The sequence below is a fragment of the Rattus norvegicus genome, chromosome 2 (assembly GCF_021556685.1).
Source record: "Rattus norvegicus strain SHRSP/BbbUtx chromosome 2, alternate assembly SHRSP_T2T, whole genome shotgun sequence".
In the NCBI taxonomy this organism is placed as follows: domain Eukaryota; kingdom Metazoa; phylum Chordata; class Mammalia; order Rodentia; family Muridae; genus Rattus; species Rattus norvegicus.
This window is the reverse complement of record NC_141535.1, coordinates 139068599-139093205: the sequence shown is the minus strand read 5'-3', so window position 1 is coordinate 139093205 and position 24607 is coordinate 139068599. Positions and strand designations below refer to the sequence as shown.

Sequence of the window (24607 nt, the reverse complement as noted above, 5' to 3'; positions counted from 1 at the left end):
AAAATTGGAAGTAGGGCTTTTTTTCCCCCCTCGGTGTGCTGAAGCTTGCTACCAATAACTGGAGCTTATTGTCACCTTCAAAGAAAGCCCCTTCCCTCCTGTCACAAATTGTGCCCTGAAACAACCACTGTTCTCCAACTTTTCCTATGCACAGTCCTCAGAAACTGTCATCCAAGTGACCCGGTTGTGGAGCGCCTTCATCAAAGGACCCAAAAGCATAGTGAGGCTTAAAGTGTCACTCATCACAGAGATAACGATGCTTTGGAGACCTGGTGTCATTTGATCGTTTCTTTTTTCCTAAGTGCCATTAAGTCGCTCTTTGGCCAAGCATCAGCTTAGCAAACAATGTGTAATTCAAACTCCAACCGAGATTGGGCTGGAATGCAACCCCCGACTAATCACGGTGGTGGCAGAACCGGAGAGCAAAACTCTTTGCCTGATGTTTGCTGCCCAGCAACACACCACCGGGGCTCCTGCCAGAGGGGCTTATCTGAAAGGACAGCGTAAGTGCTCTCCAGTTGCTTCAAGCTTGGGACCATGTTCAGTTGTTCCCTCCATGAAGAAACGTGGTCGAGTTTAACATAAATCAGAACGCTGAATTAAGAACAGCGTCTACCAAGTCACCAGTGAGAAACGAGCCTCGTTGCAATGACCTTCCCAGCACCAGCAGGAGTACTGAGTCCTTGCGGGTGTCCAGTCAGTGTTGGGCCCCTTAGCTGACCCTTGCTTCATTTTCCATGTCTATCCGGTCACTCGTCATTCAGCAAGGGTTTTGCCTTCTATTTTTGTTGTTAAACACAACAGGTGGCAGACATTTTTATCTTCTTTCACCTTTGTGAAAATTTAATGCTTCCTTTCTGTGAGTCCTTCTCCATATCTCTCCTCCGTTTCTTTGTGGATCTGTCCTTTGCCTGCAGGTAATGACCAGTGCAGCACAGTCTTTGGTGGATTCGCCTTCGCTTTTTCTGGGCGCTTCTAGACTCTTCCCCACTGTTTCCTCTCCTGACTTTACCAATCCACAGGCTTCCTCATTAGGTCACAGCTGCGCACCCTGTGCTGGAATTTCCCGTGTCCCCACTGGGTGGCGATCTTCAGCACAGGAGCCGGAAAATAAATGCCCAGGGAATTTTTATTTATTTATTTTTTTTAAGTTTAATCGGTTTATCAATTGTGAGTGATTTTTTTAATCTGTTTTCATTCACCTCATTTGTCACTAGTAAGATTCCTCAAATACATGAGTTCCATGTTTATTGTTAATGCATTAACTTAATTAATTGTTCCTCACACGTGATACATGAGTTTACAGTAACAGCCTAGACTGGACTTCATCATTGTCATAATAAATTTTACTTTAATTTGAACATTCTCCTAAGCTTAAAGAATTAAGGCATATTATACTATACCAAAGATGCCTCTATTAAAGTCTCTAACGTGTAAGGCAAGGCAGTGGAGAAACACAGAAATGTATACATACCCATAGACAGTTTTAGTTTTCAGTTGCTCCTATAACAAATCTTTATAAGCCCAGTGACCTAAATCAGCACAAATTGATTAGTTTACAATTGTAGAACAGAAGTCCAGCAATGGCCTTCCCGACTGAATTAGGTCCAGGCCGGTTCCACCGTGTCTCCCATGCTTCCCCAGGGGCCACGTGCTCTCTCTGTCCTCCTTCAAACGTGGAGCCATGACATCTCTCAGACCCTCATTCCGTAGATGTCACTCTCTGACCCTAGTCTGGACAGACTCGTGGGACAAGACTACCCCTTGCTAGCTGCCTTACAATGGCCATCTAGTGACACGGAACTGGCATCTTAGTTAGTAGAGTTGGGCCAACCACACAGTCATTTGGAAAGAGATAAGTAACAGCAACCCTGGCCTTCACAAACATGAAGCAATCATGCATAGTTACTTATGTATTGTATATGTTTGTGTGTTTGGTCTGCATGTGTGCATGTGTACCGCACATGTGCCCTTTGCCTTAGAAGGTCAGAGGCAGAGGCGACGTCATGCTGCGTTCTCACTGTTGGTTCTGTTTGTGAGACCTGTAGCTCGACCCTGCTGATAGCAAGATGTCTTCAGGAAATGCAAAAATTGGGCATCCTGCTCCCAACCTCAAAGCCACAACTGTTATGCCAGATGGACAATTCAAAGATATCGGCCTAAGTGGATACAGAGGAAAATATGTTGTATTCTTTTTTTACCCTCTTGACTTTACTTTTGTGTGTCCCACGGAGATCATTGCTTTCAGTGATAGAGCAGAAGAATTTAAGAGCTCAACTGCCGAGTGATTGGAGCGTCTGTGGATTGTCACTTCTGTCATGTGGCATGGATTAACACACCCAAGAAACAAGGAGGATCGGGACCCATGAACATTCCCTTGGTATCAGATCCCAAGCGCACCATTGCTCAGGATGATGGAGTCTTAAAGGCTGATGAAGCTTATCTCTTTCAGGGGCCTCTTTGTTATTGATGGTAAAGGTAGCCTTCGCCAGATAACAATAAATGATCTTCCTGTTGACCGCTCTGTGGATGAGATTCTGAGACTAGTCCAGGCCTTCCAGTTCACTGACAAACATGGCGAAGGGTGCCCAGCTGGCTGGGAACCTAGCAGTGATACCATCAAGCCTGATGTCGATAAGAGCAAAGAGTATTTCTCTAAGCAGAAGTGAGCGCTGGACCAGTTTTCTGCCAGGCAGCATTGAGCAGCCAGAAGAAATTTGTACTCTATTCATGCTTAAACACATCATGTGGTGTGATTCCAGATGAGCCTTTCCTACAGGGCTGGGGGTGGTTAGCCTTTCTTCAACTATTGGTAATGGGCAGACCACCTTATAGCAGTCACAGAAACCAGCCTGTTAATTCTCTCTCTTTTTTTTAAAGTATCTATTAAGGTCGGAAGCGGGGCACCAGATCCCCTAGAACTGGTGTTAACATGGGTTGAGAGCTGCCATGTGGGTGCTGGGGACAAAACCTTAGCCTTCTGCAAGAACAGCCAAAAGCTCTTGAATACTGGTCCATCCTACAGTCCCTACACAGTTATTTAGTATATCCAGTTCACGAGGATAAATCTTTACATTAGTAACACACATATAAAAAAGAAAATATTCGAATCCATATTTGACTTCAATATATAACACTAAAATTCAAACGACAAATTAAGAAAATGCATTTGTGTATCCCGAGGGGATATATTTTGAGAACACCGATAACTAGCCTCCCCCTCAAGAAAAACAACAAAAAGACTGTGGCACTTTGTATGCTGAGTGATGGTGGTGTTACTGGTATTGCAATTTCAGTTGTATTATAAAATGAAGCAAATAAATAATGTCATCAGGAGTTCTGAGTTTTAGTATAAGAGAAAGGAGATATTAGAAGTGGTAGATAACATGGTATGCAGCAATGTTGTGTTAGAACCAAAAATAGTAAAATGAACCTTAAATTTTATTGATTTTTATGTATATATGTGCCTGCATGAGTTTATATGCACCATGTACATGCAGTAGCCTACAGCAGCCAGAAGAGGGCGTCAAATCCCTAGAACTGGAATTACAAGCGATAGCCACCGCATGTGCTGGATGGAACGAAGCCTAGGGTCTCTTTAAGAGGAGCTCGTGCCGAAAGCACTGAGCCATCTCCACCCCAACACTCTTTTAGACGCAGACTTTCCAAACATAGGAAGCATTTCAGGGCACTAGTATTATTTACACCAGTTAGTGTGCTAGAAAGCACACCCCAAAACTGACTGTAAGTACAGAGGTTTATTAGGAGAAGGGGCAGACGTCTCAGAGGGAATGATGGGAAAGAGATGCCTCACGTCAAAGCACCAATTTCACATCTGTGGAAGGAGAGAGAGGGGGAAAAAGAGAGGCTCAGACCGTAACATATCTAAGGAGTGTTTAGCCAGGCTAACGAAAAATCCGCATGTGGAAGTCCTACGGAAGTAAGCCCATCCTCATGCGCCTTTGTTGTGCTGATTCATTAATGAGTGTCAAAGGCGGTGAGTAATGCATCTTCTTGAACTGTGAAAAGGCGCTAGTCTATAAAATTATGAGAACACTATAAAACTGACGGGAAATAAGAACGTGCGAGTCTGAAGGGGATATGAACGCCACAGGAAGAACAACAGACTCAACTATCCTGGACCTTTGGGGTTCTCAGAGTCTGAACCACCAACTCAAGAACATACACAGGCCGGGCTGGATCTAGGCTTCCCCGCACGTAACATAGCAGATGTGCAGCTTGGTCCTGAACAACTGGAATGGGGGATATGCCAAAAGCTGTTGCCTGTACATGGGTACATGGGATATGTTCTTCTAACTGGGCTGCCTTGCCTGGCCTCAGTGACAGAGGAAGAGCCGAGCCTCGAAGAGACTTTATATGGGGCGGGGGGGGGGGGGGGAGCTTCTCAGAGGAGAAGGGGATGGAAGATGGGGGATGGGGGGTGGATGAAGAATTATAGGAGGGGGAAACTGGGAGGGGAGGAGCAGCAAGCTGTATGTAAAAGTGAATAAGTAAAAAAATAAAAAACATAAAAAAGAAACAAAACGATCTGAGACAGAGATCATGTCATTCTGTGAGAATCTCGTGATAGATACAATCTTCATGTGAAGACAGGGTTTGCCTTCAGGGTGTGAACATATCAGTTACCAGAACAGACTTCATCAGCCCACTAGATTTGCAAACTAAGCTTTCCCTTGTCTGTTTCCAGACAACTCTGTCCTTGGGCTAATGTTTTAGGCTGGCAGAGGGAATTCTCGGCCTTTCTCAAACTCGCCTTGCTAAACAGGACCCCAAGGTGTTAAGACAAGTCATCAGGAAAGCTTATCGCAGAGCACAAAACTCAAACAAGTTTGTGCTGTGTTTTACGCTTTATGGTGTTTTGGGGTTTTGTTTGTTTGTTTGTTTTTGTTTTGTTTTGTTATTGTCGGGGGGGTTGTTTGGTTGGTTGGTTGGTTTGTCTTAGTTTTTGGTTTTTCTAGACAGGGCTCCTCTGGGTAGCCCTCAAAACTTGCTTTGAAGACCAAGATGGCCTTGAACTCAGAGATCCACCTGCCTCTGCCTCCCCAGTGCTGGGATTAAAGTTGTGAGCCACCACACCCAGTTGTGCTGTGTTCTAATGAGTCACCCTTCAAGATCTCCTGTATACCAGACAGTTTTACATGAGGAAGAAACCACATTTCTAAGAAATGCCACATGGCTGGTTTGCTTAGAGAGTTCAGCAGGACAGGTAGACTGTCAGTTCTGACTCTAAGCTCACAGTACTCAGCAGAGCCCACCACTTGCTGTGCACATTGTACATGAGTTAACAGCAAAGTATAAAGCCAATTGCTACATCAGTACGGGCCGGCGTGAGGCACAACCAATAAACTAACAAGTACAGCACAGATACGTTTGAGACACAAAGCCGCCCTCTCTAAACCTGGGGCTCAATCTTTCAATTATGTTCTAGACATTGGTTTATAATATTTGTATGCCTATGGTCATAAATCAGATGTAGACCTTGACGACCCCCCCTCCCAAGGGTTTATATTCTGGCAAAAGAGATAAGGCTAATTACTAGCTACCACACAGCTGACATAAAGAAGTCAAATGCCTGAGAAAACCACTGACGTGCATGGTGGAAGAAGATTCGAGGCTGGAAACCTACCTCAGCCTGTCCCGAATGGATTGCATCCTTCCGATGGTCCTCACGCATTTCCTTGCTGCTTTTGCTAAAGAAATAAAGTAGCAAGCACATTGCCAGGACTGCTCTGGGCTGATGGTAGAGCGTTTAACGAAATACGAACTCTTGCATCAACGGAACGCTCAGATCGGTCCTCCAGACCTTGTCCCCTACAAACCAGGATGCCTCTGCCTAAGCCTTCCTGGGAGAGACAGAACCTCAGAACTGTCTTTGACCCCCTCCCTCTGAGGACAGTTGGACCCCAGTCAGTTCTATTTGTCTCATTTTTGGTCACATCCCAGTATTATCTACTTCTTAGGATTCTGTTACATTGCTACCATCTCCAAACAGAATGGAAAGCCCTTTTCCCTGCCAGCATCCACACCCCTATCTCAAGGCTTAGAAATGGGGCATTTGTTATGAGAGTGCCACAGTCACTGTGGAGTACTTCACAAGCATATTAGATAAGATGTCTAGCCTCACCTCTGTCTCCCCTGTACCGTGACGCCATCGTATCCGACTACTCTATTTTCTGGAAGATGACCTACCATTTAATGTCCACCTGTTTATAGGATGATTCTTTCTTTTGTCTTCTCTTCCCTCAGAGTTGTGATCAGTCCTTGCAGGTCAGCTGTCTGTTTCTCAGGCTTTGCCCAGTGTCCTTCATGATTATTGTCCTACATTGACTCTTTCGAGTATTCAAAGCCAGTTAAGATGCCCTTTCATTATGGAGTGTCTCATACACACCATAGTTCTCTTCGTCCTGACAGTGTACAATTTTCAGAATGCCTTTGGAAATGTGTTGCGAGTATGGGAACCCTGGAGAGAGAACAGAGTCAGAAAGGCAACAAAACTGCCAAGAGCCTTCCCCCTGAACTTCAGCCCCAACCCATAACCTGCACCCACAATTCTGTTTTCCACAAAGGCAGGAGCTCAAAATTGGCTTACTTAAGTCTATCTACATGCCGTTAGCTAAGCCATGAGGGCTTGCCTTGAGTTCCTTCTCGTGTGCACCTCGCTCTTTAGCGGAGTCTGCGTCACTCCTTTAAATGAATTTAAGGAGACAGCAGCCAATAATTAACATGAACCTAAGTTTACTCCTCGTACCCTGTGTTGCAAGAGAAGGAGCTGCTCTGCTTTTACTCTGTGTATGAGGCAGTCTGTGAAGGGAATGGCCAAGTCTGATAACCAATCTCTAATTCCTTGGACCAAAAATCCCTTTTAAAGAAATCTTCCAATGGACGAGAAAGATGACTCGGCAGGCAAAAGAACCTGACATCAAACCAGACGACCTCCATTCAATCCTCAGAGCCCACGTGATAGGAAGAAAGAGCTGCTCTCCGAGCCGCACACAGAAGGGCGTGGCACATTCACGCTCACCTCAAAACATACAAGAAGTAAATGACTGTTTTAACAAGTAATTCCCAATTGGGAGGGGGGCATGTAAAGCTAACAAGAATTTTTTCTTCTTCCACAGTAAAGGTCTGTTGCCCATGGGCTATCACCTGTAGTAAGGGATTGTATTTGGAAATTACGATAATTCACAATATGAACTATTTCCAAATACCATGCTGAGCTTCGGTTTCTACTAAATCCCTCAATACAAATCGTTGTTTTGATATTTCAAATTGTGAAACACTAATCTATAACTCCCGGACAAATGCTAAGAAAAGCGAATCGCGCCTAAGCCAACCTTAGTGTGGATTGGTGCAGACGTGGCGGCGCGCAGGAGCAGATACCAGGCTCGACACTGTCCCAGTGGCTTTGGCTCAGTCCTTGCCAGCATTATTTGACAATCTTCACTTTGGAAGAGGCTGTATCTCAACCCGTGTTGGGGAAGGACGTTACACGAGAATCCCCAACTCCCGTCTGGAAGCCAGTTTCCCCCTTCCATTCTGCAGCCTATCACGCAGAACTCAAGCTCTGAAGCCTGAGGTCCCCCACTCTCAGGCTCTCCCTAGGGTGAGGTTAAAGGAACGCAGTGCTATTGTTCACTTTATTCGCCCCTCACATTGCGACATCCCAGCTAACAGGAGCGAGCCATTGGTTCCTGGCGGCAGTGGATGGTAAGCTGTGGATCCCCGCCTCCAATTTCAGCTCCAGACTGTGACATCCGTGTGGTTGCTGTTTTCTCAATTATAAAGACATCACAAGCCATGCCTGAAATACTGAGGCAAGAGATGTACTTGTATAGGGATGTAGTTGATCCAGGTGCCGACTCTCCGCCATTAAACGGCTCTGTAACAGATTACAGGTTATAATTTGAGCGTATGAAGGACATGTTCCCTCTACTCAAAAACGCATGGAATTCGTCTGAGCTATTACCCTCCATTCTAGACATAATACTTTAGGAAACAAACTGATCAAATAGGAATGCAAACATAAGAAGATTGCCAGGCTGGTGAGGGAACATGAAACCATATACTGCACGAAGCAGCTGAAGAGACTGGAGAGTTTATATAAAAAAAAAAAAATTCGGGGTTGGGGATTTAGCTCAGCGGTAGAGCGCTTGCCTAGCAAGCGCAAGGCCCTGGGTTCGGTCCCCAGCTCCGAAAAAAAGAAAAAAAAAATTCACTGTGAGGATGATTCTATTTCAAATATTATTTAAAGGGAGAATTCCATTTGTATAATAAGGCACTGGCATTTGAATTGAACTCTGCATGAAAGTTCCAGACATAAAGCACTGATAATAAAGCTTATTTTTAATATCCAAAACTAATATTTAAATATTTCTTTAAAAAAAAATCAGAGTTGCCTCAGAAGATGCTTCAGTAAAAAATTCCTCTGACTAATGAAGTCCAGAGAGGCCTGGCAGAGACCATCTGGTGTCAGTCTGGGGAAGCGTGTGTTCTCTTGCTCTGCCTATAAAGAGAGGTTTATTAGAGTAGTAGGTAACATGCATCAAAATAATGCACTTCAAGGACAAATCCTCTTAAAGTTGTATTCCGATTATAAAGTGTCATTTGCCAAGCCTGGGATATGGCTCAGGGGTTATGAGCACTGGCTGTCTTTCAGAGGACCTAGGTTCAATTCCCAGCACCCACATAGAAGCTCCCAACCATCCTTAGTTACAATACCAGGGGTTCCAACACCCTCTTCTGCCTTCTTCAGGAACTATACAAACACGGTGCACATACATACCTGCAGGAAAAATGCACGGGCACATTTAACAAATACTTTAAAAAATTAGTTTTTCAAAGTGTCATTTGTCTTCCCACCCTTGCAAACAGTTCCAACTGATTTCCATCTTCTTGTAAGATTCAAGGAACATGTTAAGTAGACAAATTGTTTAAAATAAAATAATATATTCTGCTTTTTATGGTTTGTTTTGCTTTTTTAGTTTATTCCCAATTTTATCAGTTTATTAAACTTATTATTTCTTGAAATAAAAAATTTCATATAACGAGATTTTATAGATCAAATAAAAAAGTATATCACCAGACAGTGTGAAAATATTTCCACTAACACCTAGAAAGATGGCCTGGTGGTGACTGCTCTTCCAGAAGGCCTGATTTCAGCTCCCAGCACCCACCAGTAACTCATAAATCCAGTTCCAAGGGATCTGACTCTCTCTTCTGACTTCTGTGGGCACTGCACATACACGGTGCATGTACATATATGCAGGCAAAACAGTCATGCACATTAAATAGATAAATGTTAAATACATACACAGATACTTGATTGAAATAGAGGCAGAAAAGGAGACGAAGTCTGTGCTGGAGCCCTAGGTGACGAGTGATCTTGAAGAAGTTAGCAATTTTCATTTTATCATTGAAATCTCATCCAGTGACTCTACAATACCTTAAAAAGTTACATTAAAATTAATTCTTAAAAAAAAGTGGCCAGAGATCTAACACTTTCCCAGTATTTGATAAATATGAACGAGTCGCTCATACAGACATGCTCAAATATATCCTTATCTGTCTGCCTTACGTAGGCGTTCATTTGGATTGCATGTCTACTCAACTGAAATACGTACAGGAAACAAGAGAGATGCTTTGGACAGCGCTGTGTCTGTACTCACAGGGGTTTATAATAAAGACAGAGAGCCAGAGAGCCGGTGGTTTTGAAACACGGGAGGGGCGTATCCTCCTCCCCCCCCCCAAGCTGAGTGAGCTCACCAGTCAAAGATCTCATGCTGTGCTAAGGAATCCTAAATCAAAGCAGCGTTAAAGCTGGATAGGTTGTGGAGAGACACCTTCCAGGGGAGGTAGGAACGTGATGTAAGGCTGACTGAAGATGTGAGTCCATAAACCAAGTGCAATTCCCCTTCATTGTATAATTGCATGGTTCTTTTATCTCTCTTCCAAGTTTTAAATCCTTCCAAGGATGTGCAAAAGGAAGAACGCTCTTCCCATCTTTATCCTCAGCTTGTTTGGTCTTCGTTTGCTCCTTAACCATGGCAGGCTAAGTCTGAGCAGCTCCCATTTATTTGGATTTACACACCCAGATCATGGGTGGATTTAGAGTCCCACTTGGGAACACCGTGTTTTAGAACATTCCGTCAAAATAGGCTATGCTCAGACCTGCATTTGAAACAAGAAGCCACAAAGGACAGAGTGTGTTGGCCTTCCTGTCTCTGAAATAACTTGTTGGTGACCTGATTGGACGACACATTAATGCCGACTTAGCTTCTTCGTTGTCCTTTTTAATGATGTCATTGCTTTTTTAATGAAAAATGACGTTGGGCCTACATTTCCTACAGATGCCCTTAACTAGTTTAAGATTTTCGTTGTTCATATACGTGAAGTCTAAGGTGGAAGCATTCATTAGATTACGTCCATGTAGACTTCATGATCATGGGATTGTCTAAGAGTCTGTTGAATGGCGTGTGTGCTCCTTTAAGGGTGACCACAGCGAGGGCCGCGCATACCTCCCCAGGGATGCTCTCCTTGCTTACCCGGAGACACTCTTCCCCATAAACTTCTGCACTCCCGTGTTGCAGCTTTGCTTCTCACACTTTTAAAAGTGCAGGTCAAGAATGCGCCTTTCCGAAGAACCCAGAAATGCAGTACTTGTTTTAAAACTCCAAGCCACTTCTCCGTTACCTAGGATTTTCTGAAATAACAATAGTCACAAGTTCAACATACAAAGGGCTGAGGGACACATCTAGAAGTAAAGATATTCGTTGAATTTCACACCCACACTCACGCACATGTGTGCACACACACACACACACACACAATTTATCCAGACGTCCTAAATTTTCCTTGTGCATGTTCAGATGCGCAACTTAAAGTTATAAAAGTCAAAGTCATAACCCGCCCCAAGCCCCTTCCCACAAAAAAAGTCAAATTCAAATCGACATAAGATAATTTTCACTTTTTATTTCGCTTGGATTAAGGAATCATAGAAAGTATAAGGTTAATAAAATAGTATCCATGGTTCCATCTTGCGGCCCCTTAAACAGCATCTAGAAGATGTAAGCAGAAACGATGATCCTGTGGGTCCCACAACCACAGTAAGCTGTAAAACGCTGCAAATTGGGTCGACTGTAGCTGCAGGGGCCTCCTTTCTTCCATGCGATCTTTATTATCTAGAAACATCTATGAAAAACCGGAATTGCAAATTTTTTTTATTAACTTGAGTATTTCTTATATACATTTCGATTGTTATTCCCTTTCCCGGTTTCCGGGCAAACATCCCCCTCCCCCCTCCCCTTCCTTATGGGTGTTCCCCTCCCAACCCTCCCCCCATTGACGCCCTCCCCCCACCAGTCTAGTTCACTGGGGGTTCAGTCTTAGCAGGACCCAGGGCTTCCCCTTCCACTGGTGCTCTTACTAGGATATTCATTGCTACCTATGAGGTCAGAGTCCAGGGTCAGTCCATGTATAGTCTTTAGGTAGTGGCTTAGTCCCTGGAAGCTCTGGTTGCTTGGCATTGTTGTACATATGGGGTCTCGAGCCCCTTCAAGATCTTCCAGTTCTTTCTCTGATTCCTTCAACAGGGGTCCTATACTCAGTTCAGTGGTTTGCTGCTGGCATTCGCCTCTGTATTTGCTGTATTCTGGCTGTGTCTCTCAGGAGCGATCTACATCCGGCTCCTGTCGGTCTGCACTTCTTTGCTTCATCCATCTTGTCTAATTGGGTGGCTGTATATGTATGGGCCACATGTGGGGCAGGCTCTGAATGGGTGTTCCTTCAGTCTCTGTTTTAATCTTTGCCTCTCTCTTCCCTGCCAAGGGTATTCTTGTTCCCCTTTTAAAGAAGGAGTGAACCATTCACATTTTGATCATCCGTCTTGAGTTTCATTTGTTCTAGGTATCTAGGGTAATTCAAGCATTTGGGCTAATAGCCACTTATCAATGAGTGCATACCATGTATGTCTTTCTGTGATTGGGTTAGCTCACTCAGGATGATGTTTTCCAGTTCCAACCATTTGCCTACGAATTTCATAAAGTCGTTGTTTTTGATAGCTGAGTAATATTCCATTGTGTAGATGTACCACATTTTCTGTATCCATTCCTCTGTTGAAGGGCATCTGGGTTCTTTCCAGCTTCTGGCTATTATAAATAAGGCTGCAATGAACATAGTGGAGCACGTGTCTTTTTTATATGTTGGGGCATCTTTTGGGTATATGACCAAGAGAGGTATAGCTGGATCCTCAGGCAGTTCAATGTCCAATTTTCTGAGGATCCTCCAGACTGATTTCCAGAATGGTTGTACCAGTTTGCAATCCCACCAACAATGGAGGAGTGTTCCTCTTTCTCCACATCCTCGCCAGCATCTATTGTCCCCTGAGTTTTTGATCATAGCCATTCTCACTGGTGTGAGGTGAAATCTCAGGGTTGTTTTGATTTGCATGTCCCTTATGACTAAAGAGGTTGAACATTTCTTTAGGTGTTTCTCAGCCATTTGGCATTCCTCAGCTGTGAATTCTTTGTTTAGCTCTGAACCCCATTTTTTAATAGGGTTATTTGTTTCCCTGAGGTCTAACTTCTTGAGTTCTTTGTATATTTTGGATATAAGGCCTCTATCTGTTGTAGGATTGGTAAAGATCTTTTCCCAATCTGTTGGTTGCCATTTTGTCCTAACCACAGTGTCCTTTGCCTTACAGAAGCTTTGCAGTTTTATGAGATCCCATTTGTCGATTCTTGATCTTAGAGCATAAGCCATTGGTGTTTTGTTTAGGAAATTTTTTCCAATGCCCATGTGTTCCAGATGCTTCCCTAGTTTTTCTTCTATTAGTTTGAGTGTGTCTGCTTTGATGTGGAGGTCCTTGATCCACTTGGACTTAAGCTTTGTACAGGGTGATAAGCATGGATCGATCTGCATTCTTCTACATGTTGACCTCCAGTTGAACCAGTACCATTTGCTGAAAATGCTATCTTTTTTCCATTTGATGGTTTTGGCTCCTTTGTCAAAAATCAAGTGACCATAGGTGTGTGGGTTCATTTCTGGGTCTTCAATTCTATTCCATTGGTCTATCTGTCTGTCTCTGTACCAATACCATGCAGTTTTTATCACTATTGCTCTGTAATACTGCTTGAGTTCAGGGATAGTGTTTCCCCCTGAACTCCTTTTATTGTTGAGGATAGCTTTAGCTATCCTGGGTTTTTTGTTATTCCAGATGAATTTGCAAATTGTTCTGTCTAACTCTTTGAAGAATTGGATTGGTATTTTGATGGGGATTGCATTGAATCTGTAGATTGCTTTTGGTAAAATGGCCATTTTTACTATATTAATCCTGCCAATCCATGAGCATGGGAGATCTTTCCATCTTCTGAGGTCTTCTTCAATTTCCTTCTTCAGTGTCTTGAAGTTCTTATTGTACAGATCTTTTACTTGCTTGGTTAAAGTCACACCGAGGTACTTTATATTATTTGGGTCTATTATGAAGGGTGTCGTTTCCCTAATTTCTTTCTCGGCTTGTTTCTCTTTTGTGTAGAGGAAGGCAACTGATTTATTTGAGTTAATTTTATACCCAGCCACTTTGCTGAAGTTGTTTATCAGCTTTAGTAGTTCTCTGGTGGAACTTTTGGGATCACTTAAATATACTATCATATCATCTGCAAATAGTGATATTTTGACTTCTTCTTTTCCGATCTGTATCCCCTTGACCTCCTTTTGTTGTCTGATTGCTCTGGCTAGAACTTCAAGAATTATATTGAATAAGTAGGGAGAGAGTGGGCAGCCTTGTCTAGTCCCTGATTTTAGTGGGATTGCTTCAAGTTTCTCTCCATTTAGTTTAATATTAGCAACTGGTTTGCTGTATATGGCTTTTACTATGTTCAGGTATGGGCCTTGAATTCCTATTCTTTCCAGGACTTTTATCATGAAGGGGTGTTGAATTTTGTCAAATGCTTTCTCAGCGTCTAATGAAATGATCATGTGGTTTTGTTCTTTCAGTTTGTTTATATAATGGATCACGTTGATGGTTTTCCGTATATTAAACCATCCCTGCATGCCTGGGATGAAGCCTACTTGATCATGGTGGATGATTGTTTTGATGTGCTCTTGGATTCGGTTTGCCAGAATTTTGTTGAGTATTTTTGCGTCGATATTCATAAGGGAAATTGGTCTGAAGTTCTCTTTCTTTGTTGGGTCTTTGTGTGGTTTAGGTATAAGAGTAATTGTGGCTTCGTAGAAGGTATTCGGTAGTGATCCATCTGTTTCAATTTTGTGGAATAGTTTGGATAATATTGGTATGAGGTCTTCTATGAAGGTTTGATAGAATTCTGCACTAAACCCGTCTGGACCTGGGCTCTTTTTGGTTGGGAGACCTTTAATGACTGCTTCTATTTCCTTAGGAGTTATGGGGTTGTTTAACTGGTTTATCTGTTCCTGATTTAACTTCGATACCTGGTATCTGTCTAGGAAATTGTCCATTTCCTGAAGATTTTCAAGTTTTGTTGAATATAGGTTTTTATAGTAAGATTGATGATTTTTTGAATTTCCTCTGAATCTGTTGTTATGTCTCCCTTTTCATTTCTGATTTTGTTAATTTGGACGCACTCTCTGTGTCCTCTCGTTAGTCTGGCTAAGGGTTTATCTATCTTGTTGATTTTCTCAAAGAACCAACTTTTGGTTCTGTTGATTCTTTCTATGGTCCTTTTTGTTTCTACTTGGTTGATTTCTGCTCTGAGCTTGATTATTTCCTGCCTTCTACTCCTCCTGGGTGTATTTGCTTCTTTTTGTTCTAGAGCTTTTAGGTGTGCTGTCAAGCTGCTGACATATGCTCTTTCCTGTTTCTTTCTGCAGGCACTCAGCGCTATGAGTTTTCCTCTTAGCACAGCTTTCATTGTGTCCCATAAGTTTGGGTATGTTGTACCTTCATTTTCATTAAATTCTAAAAAGTTTTTAATTTCTTTCTTTATTTCTTCCTTGACCAGGTTATCATTGAGTAGAGCATTGTTCAATTTCCAAGTATATGTGGGCATTCTTCCTTGATTGTTATTGAAGACCAGTTTTAGGCCGTGGTGGTCCGATAGCACGCATGGGATTATTTCTATCTTTCTGTACCTGTTGAGGCCCGTTTTTTGACCAATTATATGGTCAATTTTGGAGAAAGTACCATGAGGAGCTGAGAAGAAGGTATATCCTTTTGCTTTAGGATAGAATGTTCTATAAATATCCGTTAAGTCCATTTGGCTCATGACTTCTCTTAGTCTGTCTACATCTCTGTTTAATTTCTGTTTCCATGATCTGTCCATTGATGAGAGTGGGGTGTTGAAATCTCCCACTATTATTGTGTGAGGTGCAATGTGTGTTTTGAGCTTTAGTAAGGTTTCTTTTACATATGTAGGTGCCCTTGTATTTGGGGCATAGATATTTAGGATTGAGGGTTCATCTTGGTGGATTTTTCCTTTGATGAATATGAAGTGTCCTTCCTTATCTTTTTTGATGACTTTTAGTTGAAAATTGATTTTATTTGATATTAGAATGGCTACTCCAGCTTGCTTCTTCTGACCATTTGCTTGGAAAATTGTTTTCCAGCCTTTCACTCTGAGGTAATGTCTGTCTTTGTCTCTGAGGTGTGTTTCCTGTAGGCAGCAGAATGCAGGGTCCTCGTTGCGTATCCAGTTTGTTAATCTATGTCTTTTTATTGGGGAGGTGAGGCCATTGATGTTGAGAGATATTAAGGAATAGTGATTATTGCTTCCCGTTATATTCATATTTGGATGTGAGGTTATGTTTGTGTGCTTTCATTCTCTTTGTTTTGTTGCCAAGACGATTAGTTTCTTGCTTCTTCTAGGGTATAGCTTGCCTCCTTATGTTGGGCTTTACCATTTATTATCCTTTGTAGTGCTGGATTTGTAGAAAGATATTGTGTAAATTTGGTTTTGTCATGGAATATCTTGGTTTCTCCATCTATGTTAATTGAGAGTTTTGCAGGATACAGTAACCTGGGCTGGCATTTGTGTTCTCTTAGGGTCTGTATGACATCAGTCCAGGATCTTCTGGCCTTCATAGTTTCTGGCGAGAAGTCTGGTGTGATTCTGATAGGTCTGCCTTTATATGTTACTTGACCTTTTTCCCTTACTGCTTTTAAAATTCTTTCTTTATTTTGTGCATTTGGTGTTTTGACTATTATGTGACGGGAGGTGTTTCTTTTCTGGTCCAATCTATTTGGAGTTCTGTAGGCTTCTTGTATGCCTATGGGTATCTCTTTTTTTAGGTTAGGGAAGTTTTCTTCTATGATTTTGTTGAAGATATTTACTGGTCCTTTGAGCTGGGAGTCTTCACTCTCTTCTATACCTATTATCCTTAGGTTTGATCTTCTCATTGAGTCCTGGATTTCTTGTATATTTTGGGCCAGTAGCTTTTTCCGCTTTACATTATCTTTGACAGTTGAGTCAATGATTTCTATGGAATCTTCTGCTCCTGAGATTCTCTCTTCCATCTCTTGTATTCTGTTGGTGAAGCTTGTATCTACAGCTCCTTGTCTCTTCTTTAAAAATCTTTTTTTTTTCCGGAGCTGGGGACCGAACCCAGGGCCTTGCGCTTCCTAGGTAACTGCTCTACCACTGAGCTAAATCCCCAGCCCCTCCTTGTCTCTTCTTTTGGTTTTCTATATCCAGGGTTGTTTCCATGTGTTCTTTCTTGATTGCTTCTATTTCCATTTTTAATTCCTTCAACTGTTTGATTGTGTTTTCCTGGAATTCTTTCAGGGATTTTTGCGATTCCTCTCTGTAGGCTTCTACTTGTTCTCTAAGGGAGTTCTTCACGTCTTTCTTGAAGTCCTCCAGCATCATGATCAAATATGATTTTGAAACTAGATCTTGCTTTTCTGGTGTGTTTGGATATTACATGTTTGTTTTGGTGGGAGAATTGGGCTCCGATGATGCCATGTAGTCTTGGTTTCTGTTGCTTGGGTTCCTGTGCTTGCCTCTCGCCATCAGATTATCTCTAGTGTTACTTTGTTCTGCTATTTCTGACAGTGGCTAGACTGTCCTATAAGCCTCTGTGTCAGGAGTGCTGTAGACCTGTTTTCCTCTCTTTCAGTCAGTTATGGGGACAGAGTGTTCTGCTTTCGGGCGTGTAGTTTTTCCTCTCTACAGGTCTTCAGCTCTTCCTGTGGGCCTGTGTCTTGAGTTCACCAGGCAGCTTTCTTGCAGCAGAAAAGTTGGTCTTACCTGTGGTCCCGAGGCTGAAGTTCGCTCGTGGGGTGCTGCCCACGGGCTCTCTGCGGCGGCAGCAACCAGGAAGACCTGTGCTGCCCCTTCCGGGAGCTTCAGTGCACCAGGGTTCCAGATGGCCTTTGGTGTTTTCCTCTGGCGTCCAAGATGTGTGCACAGAGAGCAGTCTCTTCTGGTTTCCCAGGCTTGTCTGCCTCTCTGAAGGTTCAGCTCTCCCTCCCACGGGATTTGGGTGCAGAGAACTGTTTATCCGGTCTGTTTCCCTCAGGTTCCGGTGGTCCGGAATTGCAAATTTTAAGCCTCTAGCAACAATTACACAAACAAATAAGTATAATTTATTCTCCGAAATGGCATGCTTTAGCTGTATATTAAATTGTAGAACTATTAGAGTCCGTATTTCAGTTGTTTTAAAAGTCTGTGTAAAAGCATTTTCATGGCCCTAAAACGGACTAGTGGTGCTTGCACATGTTCATGACTACACGGAAATCTTTTGAAGATTGGGCTTCTAATGGGTGGATTGTATGGCGTATATACCTCCTGAGAGCTGCTTTTAAGATATATTGGGTGTCTGTTACTATACTGAATTTTGGGTTATAAACTAATTTTTTATAAAAGAAATCTCCTTTCAGGATTTCAATAATGTGCTGTGGAATTCTTAGCACCATCTCTTTCCTGACGTCAGCTTGTGAATATTATGTCCCTACGTAACGGGTACTATAATTCAGCCCTATTTTATGGGCATCTTCCATGTATCAAGAAAGCTGGACCTTCAGATGTGCATAGGACAGGTAAAAATTCTTGACAAAATAGAAATTCTCATGTGGCAAGAGTCACAGTAAAGAAACATGGAAGCAAACAGTGGCAGATTAACTAAACCTTGAGGCATCTGGCCACGCATCATTCTACTTCCTCTAGAACAGTGGTTCTCAACCTCTGGATCGACACCCTTTCACAGAGGTTACATAGCAAAGATTTACATCATGTTTCATAACAGTAACAAAATTACAGTTATGAAGGAGCAACAAAAATAACCTTACATTGGTGGTTACCACAACACGAGGAGTTGTATTAAAGGGTGACAGCATTAGGGATGTTGAGAACCACCGGTCTTGAAACACCCACTCTGCCCATTTTCTGGGTACACATCTGCTCTCTGGGAATGGATCCCTAGGGGGATGGTATATGTCCATCAGGAGTCCTGAGGGCTGGGGTATGTGTGTGAGCATTACTGCAGAGAGGAACTGACGTGGTTAGGGAGGCTGCAGTCTTCCTCTGTTTTTAGATTCAGTTAAGGAGGCACAGACATTTTGCTATTTGGCTACTTTATAGCTTTTAGGGTAGAAATTAGCTTATAGAAACACAGAAAACAAAATAGTAATTGTTTATCGCATGCAATGCAAATGCCCTTTTCGGTTTTTAATATTTACATAATTCCCTCTTCTTTTTCATCGCTCCAACCTCACCCTCCATGCTTCGTCCCCTCCCACACCCCCTCATCCAACCCTCTCTGCCCACTTTTTTCAAATTCATAGCCTCTTTCTCTTCATTATTGTTTCAAAGCAATACTTGATTTTTTTATCTTTCTCCCTATAGAAGACATGAATTCAACAAATTTCCCTATAAAACATTTGCTAGTTTTGCATTTACTGATAACATGATCTCAGTACTTCTGACTGAATTATGTATGCATTGTATATCTGCTTGCCTCTTTCAGATTCTCTTCTTAAGTGAATATCTTACTGCTTCACAAGGCCATGAATTAACACCATAGATGTTTAAATTTGATCATAGACATGTATGAGAAGGAGTTTTCAATGTATTGGTCAAGAAGTGCTGGGTGGTAGCCAGAGGATATGATAGAGATCATCAACTTCAGATAGTAATATTCAAGGCAAAAGGAAAGACAAAAATAAGTAGGGGGAATCATTAAAAAAGAAAGGAAAGAAAGAAGAAGAAAGGAAAGAAAGACAGAGAAGAAGCAAAAGGGGAGGAAGAGAAAGAAGAGAAGAAAGAAAAGGAGGAGGAAGAGGAGGAGGAGGAAGAGAAGGAAAAGAAGAAGAGGAAGAGGAGGAGGAGGAAGAGGAGGAAGAAGAAGAGCAAGAGGAAGAAGCTGATTTCCTTCAGTCTCTCACTGCCTGAAAACAGTCTGTATACATTTTGGAATTCTGAAATCAGGTAATAGACTATAGGAAAACATAGTGCAAACCAATGACCTTCTTTATAAAAACAGATGGACTCTAAGGAGGTTGACTTTGTAGCCCTTAAGTGTGGACTGTTGGAGGCTGGGGAGATAGGAGGGATGAAGGGAGAAAGAATGGAGGACGAAGGTCTCCGAGGTACAGAAAGATGGGAAGGGATCAGCTGTGCTGTTGATGCTGCGACTACAAATGACAGCAATGTGCTCTACAGGGGCTCACTTGGAATAAAAGGCAAGTATGGTTTTCTTTTTCAAAAATAATAAAAAAAGAACAAGAAATTAGTGTGACCACAATCCACCCACAGTGAAAGACACTATAGTTTTCTTCCTGATACAGCTTTGTGTTTAGTTTCATGTTAAAATAATCTTGCGCTGTAACTATAAAGAATATTCAGAACCAATATGGGAATATGTACCCCCTAAGTCTCTGAAGTCAGGATAGCCAGTTAGCGTGAGTTTACTGTGTTATAGTTTGGAATGCACAGAGACAGTTGCAAATAAAGCTTGTGATGGAAAAATGATGTCAGGGTTTCCTACTATCTATAATAATTAACTAAAATAGAGCAGTTGCTGTCTTGTTTTGGAGCCTGCCACCGAGGGGACCATCATTCAAATATAAAACAACGGTGGGCAGGTACGAGGAGGGTAGTTTTTATTTCATATCATTGTGACAGTAGATAAGAGCCTAATTGAGACATGAAACCATGTGGAGGGAGACATTTTACCTGTAAAAGAAAGTCACTTCCCATACCTTTGAAAAAATGCAGGGTCATCTGACAAGTTCTTAGTCTTGCTATATGTTCTCTTCTGTGAGAGACACTACTTAAAATTACTCCGAAGAGGGAAGCTAAAACATTTATTTTGAAGTGTCTTTGGGCCACAGCCCCACATCATCTACAGTTTCTCAACTTCTCACTTTTAATGTGTACTTTGTTTTTATCTACATCATTTTTATTTTTGCAATGTTTTAGAATTAAAATATAATTATATCATTTCCTCCTCTCTGTCCTCCTTCCAACCCCTGTTCTCTCTCAAATTCATGGTCTCTCTCCTTTTTAATTTCTATCATTACATACATACATACATACATACATACATACATACATACATACACACATGTATGCAGTATATATAATATATACATATGAATCTGTTTGATGTTGCCTGTGTGTGTATAATTTTAAGGCTGATCACTTGGTACTAGAAAATCAATTCATGTCTGAGGAAGACAAATTTTCTCTCTTTCAGTAATGGTTTATTGCTGGTAGTTCTTTGTCTAGCCCTTAGTCGCCCTGTGAGATTTCCCTCTTCCTGTTAACATGTCTGTTGGTATTATCTTTATTCAGGTCTTCTTCAGGCAGCCATATTGCTGACGCATCATGGGTACAGTGTCTAATGTGTATTTGGTACAAGCAGTATAGCTAGATGTCTGAATTGCAAGACCATCTTTACAAGTAGAATCAGCAAGACCCCTCGGTCATTTTCCTAATCGGCTCCCCACCTCCACCCTCTTATAGCACACAGCACACTTAATCACAGCACGGCCTTCCAAGAATGCTTTGACATATTGCTTCAGATATCTTCATCATAAAATCAGTAACAGCTTACACATGCATACCCTGGTTTGGGCAGCAGAGACATGGGAACTGGTCAGGAAGACTCAGAGCCTGACAGGCAGGAATAGGAGTGAAAAGATCAGTCCCATACAAGGCTGCCTCTTGCTTCTGTCATGAGGCATCTGAGCCTCCTGAGAGCTGGAAGGCAAGATTCAGAAAAATGCAACCAAATGTTGCTCTTGGGGATCAAAGGCCAGGAGGAAGAGGGTGAGAACTCAAAGCAAAAGCGGGAAGCTCTGGGTCCTTTCTTCCTATAACTTGGGATAAGGTCAAGGTGCGGGCATTTGGAATGTGGACAGGAAACCAGCTAACGAACACTGCAGGGCCTGACTCGCGGAATGGGGTCACTTTACACCAACCACTGAAAGTGACCTCCGCTGTGGGGATCCTGTGAGGGATCCGGGAAATGTGTCACTGGGCTTTACAAGTTAAGCCAAGGAGAAAAACTAAGGACATGATATGACTGCCTAGCTTACTACAATTTAATTTATTAACCAGTCCATGTGTGGAGGTGTTCTTTTAAAAGCCTATGGTGCCAGGATCAGATATGAATGTTCCTTGAGCTAGTATTACTTTCTCTGGTTTATTTCAGTTTACCCTGGATGTTCCCAGTAGTGTTCCCCGAAAGGTTTTTGTTCTGCAGAGCTAAGGGTCAAACACGATGGCTTTGCATATTATATGCAAGTGCTCTACCAATGAGCCCTACCCCAGATTTTATATATATATATATATATATATATATATATATATATATATGCATGTATTTTATCTCAGTTATATTTATGTTTTGCAGAATGTTTTTGAGCAAGCAACTTTGAAATAGTTATAATCTAGTAAAAAAGAGAGAAGAGATTTGTATTGCCATGTGGCCATCAAAATAACTATTTAAAAGAGGATTTTTCATTATCTCATCCTTTTCCATCTGTTATAATAAATTAAATATTTAAAGGCTATATGTAGTAATTCAAATTATTAGTAAGAAACTTTCCCATCCACAGGGACAAATACTTTCCGGAACGAGCCAGTTGTTAAAACACACAAGCCTCGTCCTGCGTATTCTGCTGTAAACTTGAGAACAGGCTGTAAGGTTTGTATGAGTCAGTATAAATCACATTTTGCATGTAACGGGTAATGTCATACATACATTCTGTGCTCTGCACACTAAAATGCACCTCACATCTAAGCTTCTGTGGGAAGGATTGTGATACCCTTGGGACGTAAACGGGAAATAAAACATTTTACTCTACAAAGTTTATAATTACCCAAATGTTTTATGCAGATGTATGGGGCTGTGGAAACATTGGCTTGAGGTTTATAATTGACGTTGATAATTAACTCTTTTGTCAAAATGTTTTAAGGGGGCTAATTCTGGGGGAAAGCAGCACAGTCCACTGCCAGCTGGAGAATCAATGTTTGATTTTTTTCCCCCAGGAAACACTCCACACCTGTTTCTAATATGTGTTCCTTTGGACTGAATCCATGCATTTGGCTCACTGATAACTTGTTTCCTTTTTTGTTCTCCTACTCTAGGAGTTGAGCATAACTACTAATCCCAGGTGGTCTAGAAACTGTCATCATGTTTGAGCTGTGGTAGACCAGGTCTGAGCCAGTGGTGGCAGAGGATATGTTGATTAACAATAGATGCCACCCACCACCTTCTTTAAAGACACAGACCACACAGCCCTGTAGTCTAATGAGATGCGCCAGTGGAATTTAGCTTCTTCAAAGACACTGATGTAGCAACTTTCAACATAAACACGAACTGCAGGGCTCCAAGGAAAACAGGTGGTGGAACGGCTCCTCTTCAGCTTGTGGAATCCAACTAAAGACCACCGGGCAGGCAGGGAAAGTGCTAGGCACTTGAATGGACTCATTCCGGTAATGCCACAGAGGCTTTCCTACTTCCGTTTTGTAATTAATTTTATACCATTTGATGGAAAGCTACAGATACGGAGAAAAGCCGGGTCCTTCCTGCGTGCAGACAAAGATGTATTCATCAGCTTTGATTCTGAGAGGTCAAAACTGTCCTTAGGAAAGTCGCAGTAGCGTGAGGACAGCACGTAAATAGGATGAGTGGTGAGTATTCGAGTTTTCAGAGGCGGTGCTACTGAATCTCACCGAGAAGACGGAAATTAGAACCTGGGAGACGGAACTCTGTCAGAGGCACTGCTGCAAGCAGGCATCAGCGTCCAAGCTAAGCATAGGACTGGCAGACGTGAGTGGAGCAGACGGGGCACTAGGTGCCTGGGGGATAAAAACTAGGTCAGAAATAGCAACTGTGCTCAAGAATTTCAAGCCATTCTAACAACCTGGTACATGAGTGGTACATGGTACGACAGGTGGCCGTGTGTGTGTGTGTGTGTGTGTGTGTGTGTGTGTGTGTGTGTGTGTGTGTGTTAGACAACCTTCTGGGAAGCGTCCATTGATTGGTTGGGCGGGTGTTTGGCTAGAGAAAGTATTGCAGTGAGGTAGTGATACTGAGACCAAACAGAACGACGAATTTAGAAGCTGTAGAAGGGGTTTCCAGTACCTTTATGATAAAATGACATGCAGTTATCTAAGGGACTGATTAGGTATCTGTTGCTAGGTTGCCATATTAGAAAGCAGAGGTTGGGTGACTTAGCAGGGGGTTGAACATCACAGTTCTGGAGCAGGAGCCACCGAGGTTGCACCCTTGGCTCCTAGACACTGGTGTCTTCTCTCAGATGGCCATTTCTCCATTCCTGTTGGCCTCCGGACATGTCCTTATGACCTCTTCTAACTTTAACTATATTGTTAAAAACTCTTCCTCTGAGTCTCAAGCCAAGAACTTTAAGGAGACACAGCTTGGCCCATGGTACAACCTAAAGACTGTTCTCAAACTGTAAACAGTGTGGGGCATGTGCTGAGATCTCATGCTGTAGCTGTGGAGATTGTGTGGTCCACAACTAAAGATGCTTGACATACCAGAGAGTTAAGAGTCATGGAAGGGAGAGATGTTGACTGAAAAAGGTGAGGAAGAACTGGCTCTTGCCTCCCATACTGGACTTTGAAGGAAGAGAGGAGAAAGCCGTTATCCTTATAGTATGTTTTATTATAAATATTGGGCACTTTTGAAAAGTAATAGTTTCAAGGTAAAACTCCTGGATTTAATAACTGTCCTTGGCCTAAGTGAAAAATGAATCAGTTATGTCTATAGACATTAAGTTATCTAATGAACAAGATTAATAAGGATATAAATCTCCAAAGGGAAAAATCCATAGATGGATGGATAAAAGCTAAGCCAGGATTTCTTTAGAATCTAAGACATGAAGAGACTCCCTGCACTGGTAATTAACCAGGGTTGGAAACCTTTGCCAGCGCTCCAAATACAAGAGAATCAAGCTTATGCTGAGTGTTTCAGTGGCCGTGTACTTTTGTAACACCCAAGGGTTCCACCTCTTCTCCCTCCCCAACCAGGACAGAAAGCTGGTTCCTCAATGTCTGTGTTTTCCCAGCAGCGTTTGGAATCAGAGTCTGAGAGTAGACTTTCCCAAACACTTCAGCCTCAAAACTACTCTCTTGCCTTAAAAATC

General features: G+C 42.2%; 1 pseudogene; it reads left to right on the top strand.

Moving 5' to 3' along the window:
• Nucleotides 1-2022: 2022 nt before the first annotated feature.
• Prdx1-ps8 (peroxiredoxin 1, pseudogene 8) lies at nt 2023-2669 on the top strand (annotated as a pseudogene).
• Nucleotides 2670-24607: the final 21938 nt, after the last annotated feature.